The sequence below is a fragment of the Vicugna pacos genome, chromosome 29, assembly GCF_048564905.1.
Source record: "Vicugna pacos chromosome 29, VicPac4, whole genome shotgun sequence".
Classification (NCBI taxonomy): Eukaryota; Metazoa; Chordata; class Mammalia; order Artiodactyla; family Camelidae; genus Vicugna; species Vicugna pacos.
Window position 1 is genome coordinate 8,574,134 of NC_133015.1, and position 6,170 is coordinate 8,580,303.

Sequence of the window (6,170 nt, forward strand, 5' to 3'; positions counted from 1 at the left end):
AACCTTCCTCCAATCTAGGCCCATTCAGAAACTGTGGTTTAGACGTTTGAAAAATAGGGATATAATCCCTAATTCCATTGCATTTGAAAACTAAAAGAATAGCACATTGTTGAAATCATGTACATGTACAAAACCCTGGCAAGTTTTTAATTTTATAGAAATGAGTAGAATTTTTCTCATGAATGGAATAAGTTCTTAGCAGCTTTCTATCAAACCACCTTTCAAAATGTCATGAGGCTAGAAGCCTCATGAATAATACGCAGTTTTGAAAGCATAAAACCATTTGAAAATAACCGGGTACTCTCCTTGGTGCTGAAATAAATTTCTTCATCTCCTATTAACCTGTAAGACATTTTAACTCCGTGGACATCTTGCTGAATGATAAGAAGCTACTGGAACTGGAGTTCTGATCTGCTGAATCATAGGAAAAATAAACGATAAAGTGGAGATCAATAAAATCATTTATTGAACAGGAAGATTGGAAGATATTTTTCCTGTCATTGCACAGATCTGTGACTATGACACAGCAAGAGAGCAACATGGAAGTTGGCAGGGTCTGGAAATAAATACCCTTTTCTCCTTCTCTATGGTCACTTCCCACTTTCAATGTGAGACCCAGTCCCTCTGAGTGGAGTAGTTACCAGTCATGAGATGACAGATGGTCAGTTTGTCTGTGTGACTAATATCTTTAAAATATTCCTCTTCTCCCCACCACACCTTTTCCCCTCAGGCTATGTGTCACCTCTATCTATTCTTTAGGTTTCTTGCAGAATAAGATTCCTAAGTCACAGCATTAATGTCTTTGACAACTACCGTTGGCAGTTGAACAAGATCTGTTGCACTTTTGATCACTACAAGTAAAACAAAATAAAACACACACTTTACAGTCTAATCTCTCATTCTCTGGTGGACATTACTTACTGATGAATAGAAATGTGAGATGGAGGTCAGTGTGCCCAGGAGCAGGTGTAAGATGTGTGACTTTTTTCTATTTCTTACTTTCTAGGTGCTAGCCACCTAACCTGAGTTATGTATGATTTTTAAATAATGTCAAGCAGGGGAGATGGTAGGTAAGTATGACTTACTATAGGATATAAAGACAGTAGTCTATCATCAACCTGCTAAGAAAAATTAAATTCAAAGAGCTGAGTTACATCAATTATTGTTTCTATTTTCTTCTAACGTAACAATGTCAGTCATGCATCTCAGCCTGAAAGGGTAGAGGCAAAACAGGGACTGAGAAATTATCTCATATTCAATAGTTTAATCATTATTCATTCATTTGTTCAGCTAATTCATTCATCCAGCAAATACTTAATGAAATTTCAGGCTTTTGTATTATGAAATCACCCAGGCTTCTCCTTAGTGTTTAAAAATTATAAATAAAGAAAATATAATACCCACCTCTTTAGGATAATGTTATTAACTTTGGAGGATGAATATTATCCTGTATATCAGTTAGAGTACTTTTGGTTGCAAAGAACAGAAAAAAAAAACCAACCCAAATTGGCCTTGATAATAAAAGGGGATTTGTCAGCTCTTCTAATTACAGAGACTCAAGTGGGCTCCTGAGGTCTGAAGATGAGAATCAGCTTTCCCTGAAGCAAATGGTTTTGATGGGGATGGGTGGATACCCAAACTGAAGAATAGCTATTAGATCTGTACAGTGTAAATAAGGACAACATTACCTATCTTGCAGGATTTGTTGTAGACTGAAGAATTACCACGTGTAAACTGACTAAATCACCATACGTATTTGATAAATTGTAGCTACGATGTTTATGGCTTTCAATACGTTTAAACTTTTGAAGGGTTTTTTAAGGGTAGGAACTGAGTAGTGTATATCTTTATAGCCCTTTTAGTGCTTGGCTCCGTAATTCACATGGTAGATAGTCAATAAATGCTTGTGAAAAAACAACAACAACAGCAATAATAATTTTCAACACTATTGAAAATAACTTAAGATGATTGAACCCAATGAAGCCATACAATGCTTCCAACCACCCTTCTTTGTTTAGCGAATCTTGGGAAAGGATCCTAAGCTGTTTACTATTGTTTCTTTTTTAAAATTTCTATTTATTTGTTATTGTATTACTTAATTATTTTTTATTTTTGTGGGGAGGTAACTAGGTTTATTTATTTTTAGAGGAGGTACTGGGGATTGAACCCAGGACCTCGTGCATGCTAAGCACATGCTCGACCTCTTGGGCTATACCCTCCCTCTGTTTCTTTATTTGTATCCTGCCTCATTTCCAAAAGGACATAGGGGGATAAAGCTCATGTCAGTAGAGGGCCCTTGTTAATTTTTAAAATCTTTAACAGCAGTAAAAGGAAGTTGCGGAAATCAAAGACAAGCTAGCAGAGATTTTAATTACTGTGGGTTTCAATGTGTTGTGTGTTATCTCTGCAAGGAGGCCTGAGGTGTTGATGTCTTTCCAAACTGGAGAGGAACAGTTGCTTTGGAGGATTAGCTGATGTCATCTAATACAGTCATATGATTTTCTGCTAATAATAATCAAGTGTTTGGGGAAAAATTTTAAACTGATTATTAAAAGTTAGTGAAATATGAAAAATATTGTTAGAATTGAATTAATTATTGTGATCTGACCTCAGTTGATTATCAAGGAAGTTTATTTAAAAAAAAAAAGCCATAGAACTGTTTTAGGTGGTGGGAACTGCAGTAAAAGCTGAAGATATCTAGAGATGCATCTAAAATAGCAACATATGAAAAAAGTTAATTGACTAAGATTTTGATTATTTTGCCATATTTAAACACTTATAGATTAATAAAAAATAAGAAGGATCAGTGTCTCTTAGTAGAACCATCCAATATGGTTTATTTAAAAGGAAAGTCATTCTAAGGAGAAAGTTAGTGTTCCTTATTAACAGTGAAATCTATATTGTTCAGGAATTTTTCCAATGATTTGCAGTTGATTCTGTCGTGGAGAATGAACATACATTATTATTTTCCTCTTAGATTAGTTATTAAAAATGAAGACTGCTTAGTTAATTATGATCTCTTTTTTTGTACCTAGGGTTTTCTTTATGTCCAAATGAGATCTAATGACCATATTAGTCATTAGAACAATTTACCAGAAGCAAAGTGACTTACTGAAATTATTTAAGTCCTATTGATGATTTTATAATTGAACGTCTCTGGAAATGAACTTGCCCTAATTATAAGAAGGACTTGATATAAATTTAAGAAGTTGAATCCTTACATTAAATTGATAATGTTGAAAAACTATTTGCTATCTTGGCAGCAACTACAATAACATTTTCCTTCTTTCTGTGAGTTGATTTACAGCTTGAGTCCAAAGAGAGCATTAGCTGGATACCACGGAAGCTGGGAAGTTGATGCCCCTTGGGATTCCACTCAGCATTTTAGCTTACAATACTCGAGTGAGAACACAATGGAGACAATATTGAAGTGCCCGGAAGAGAAATCTTGGAGAAGTGTGACTCACTCCATTTATCCCAACGGCCTTATTTTACTTTTTAAACAAAAGGCACAATATAAGTATTGCACTATACATATAGTTAACATTAGTTACCCAAGAACTTTGTTTTATTTAAATCACATCTGGAAGGAGGAGGCGGGGCACTCAGGAAAGAGAAAAGCAAAGGCATTTTATTGTACTGCTTTCCAGAGATACTTTTCCATTAATCATTTATTAACTCATTCTCTGACCCTCTGAACTTCCTCTGCCCTTATCCTACTTTATTATCAGATGGACTTGAATTAATAGATATAGGTAGAACTTTTAAAAGGCCATTTCATCAAATATTCAATTTGACAGTAACATCAGCCTTGAGTTCCACTACGGATAATAAAAATCTCATCTTTTCTTCACACCTTGATTGACTCTTCTCCCCATCCCCCAATTTCTTTTCAGCAATTCAGGTCCACGACAGTGAAGCAATGTACAGATTATGCAGCAAATGGTGCCTATTGTGGCAGGAAAAAAAAATTTCCCACAGATTTGCTATTTGGTTTTATTTAGAATGTGCAGGAAATGTCTTATTTTGGAAGGAGGATTTCAAAAACTTGTGCATACATCTTATATTATCAAAGCTAAGGACATTTTTGTGATGAACAGTTTCAAATGGGCACAAAAGAAGAGAGAAAATAACAAACTAGTATCAATCAAGTTAAAAAGTTATCAAGATTTCCTTGCTTTATTTTTTATTTTCCCACCTCTGTTAAAATCTTTATGGGGAAACAAACACCACTTAAATTTGCTCTTACGTACTTAAATATCTCTAAAATATATGAAACTTTTCTTACATAAATGCAGTTCTATTATTACACTTAACAATTTTAATAATTCATTGGTATCATCTAATACCTGGCCCATAACCATATTTTCATAATTGTCTCAAAAATGCCTTTTTACAGTTCGTTTGAGATGGTGCATGCATTCTATTCAGTTTTATGTTTCTCAAATCCCTTTTTTCCCCCTCAAATTCTCTTTTAATCTGGAGCAGACCTCCTTTCATTTAAACAATTCCTGCCAGTGAGCTATTGCAGAAACGGGGTCACTTGTCTTATGAACTTTTTCACATTCTGGAAGTACCTGTTTGTTTCCACGTGGTCGCTCAAATTCTCCCTGTGTTTCTTGTAAATGGAAGTCAACTTTCTAGTCTTGATTAGACTCAAGATCGTCTTGTCAAAGAATAATGCAACTCTATTCAGTTTAATTAAAAGCACAGCTGACCTTTCCTCACATGTGATGGAACCCCATCATGGCTCCAAGGCAAGGGGTGGTTTATAGAAGCAAAACCCACAGCATCTGAGGAACGGTGAAATATTATTTTTGTGTGAAAGGATTCCTTAACATTTATCAGGGGAACAATTTTCTCAAAGCAAGGTGGCATTTATCAGGAATGGGCAGTTGTCAGGGAAGGCAACTTTAGGTATTTATGAGTTTTCTGAGAAATCCTGTGGCTGAAAGTGATATGTTTTGTTTCTGGGTATGGTTCTCACTGGACTCTTGGCTGGACTTCTGCTGAACTCTCCTCCTTAGTGATGGTAAGACCACACTGTTTCCCTATTAGAATAACTTTGTCCTGCTTCTGGTCAAAGTCAGCTGAGTGAACCATGGTGGCTTCGGCCTTTTTGATGCCGTAGCATCAGCTGTGTGTCAGCCTGGCACAGTGGCTTAGTGGCAGTAGAATAATTTTTAAGCATCAGCATATCATTTAGTAAAAGTGACAAGATATGAATCATAAGCATCAAAAGAAATACTTGGAATCCCACTGTTTGTACTTAGTTTTTGATTGGCTTGGAACCAACTAGGAGTATAAGTCCCATGGATCAGTTTGGCCAACTTTAAAAATTGTTGTGCCTATTCTATGATCTTCTTCAGTCCTTTTCAAGACTGTATAATATTTAATTTACCATAATTTGTTTAACCAGTCCCTACTGATGAACTTTGAGTTGTTTCCACATTTAGTATTAAAAATAATTCTGCAAAGAATAACATTGTACATTACAAAATTCATAACTTGCCATTTCTTGACAAATACCTAAAAGTGAAATTCCTTTCACATATTGTCAAGTGAAACGCATCCTTGAATTTGGCTACAGATAGCTTATGCCAGGTCTTCTTTTAAATGCAAATAGATGAAAAACTGGACCAAAATTTCCAAGACACTATCCTGTGCCACACAAAGATGTGTAAGACACAGACTTTGTAATTAGGAGCTTGCAGTTTAATGAGAGAGATGGATATCCAAAAAGACTATTTCAGTGTGTTTTCAAATATAAAGCATTTGCAAAGATCTATACGCGGACTCGGAGTCTTCAAAAACAAGATGGACAGAAACTATGCAGGCAAAATTATTATATTTATTTTACATCTATTCCTTGACTATTATCGGTCTTGTTTGTTCTAATTCTTATTTGCAAAGTGGCCCCAGAAGACTAACGAATCAAGCTGAGTAGATTAAAAGCAAAATGTAAATAAGGAGAGAAAATTACTCATGTGAAAGGCAGAATACAAGGCTAATTAATACATTCTTTGGGTCCTAGTGAAGAAGGGACTCTGCAGTTCATATTTAAAATCAGGGTACTTTATGAAAACAAAGAAACTTTGAATTCTCTCTATATTCAGTATCTGAATGTTTTCCCACTTGGGCTGAGTGAGGTTTCCTCCACCTGATGAATC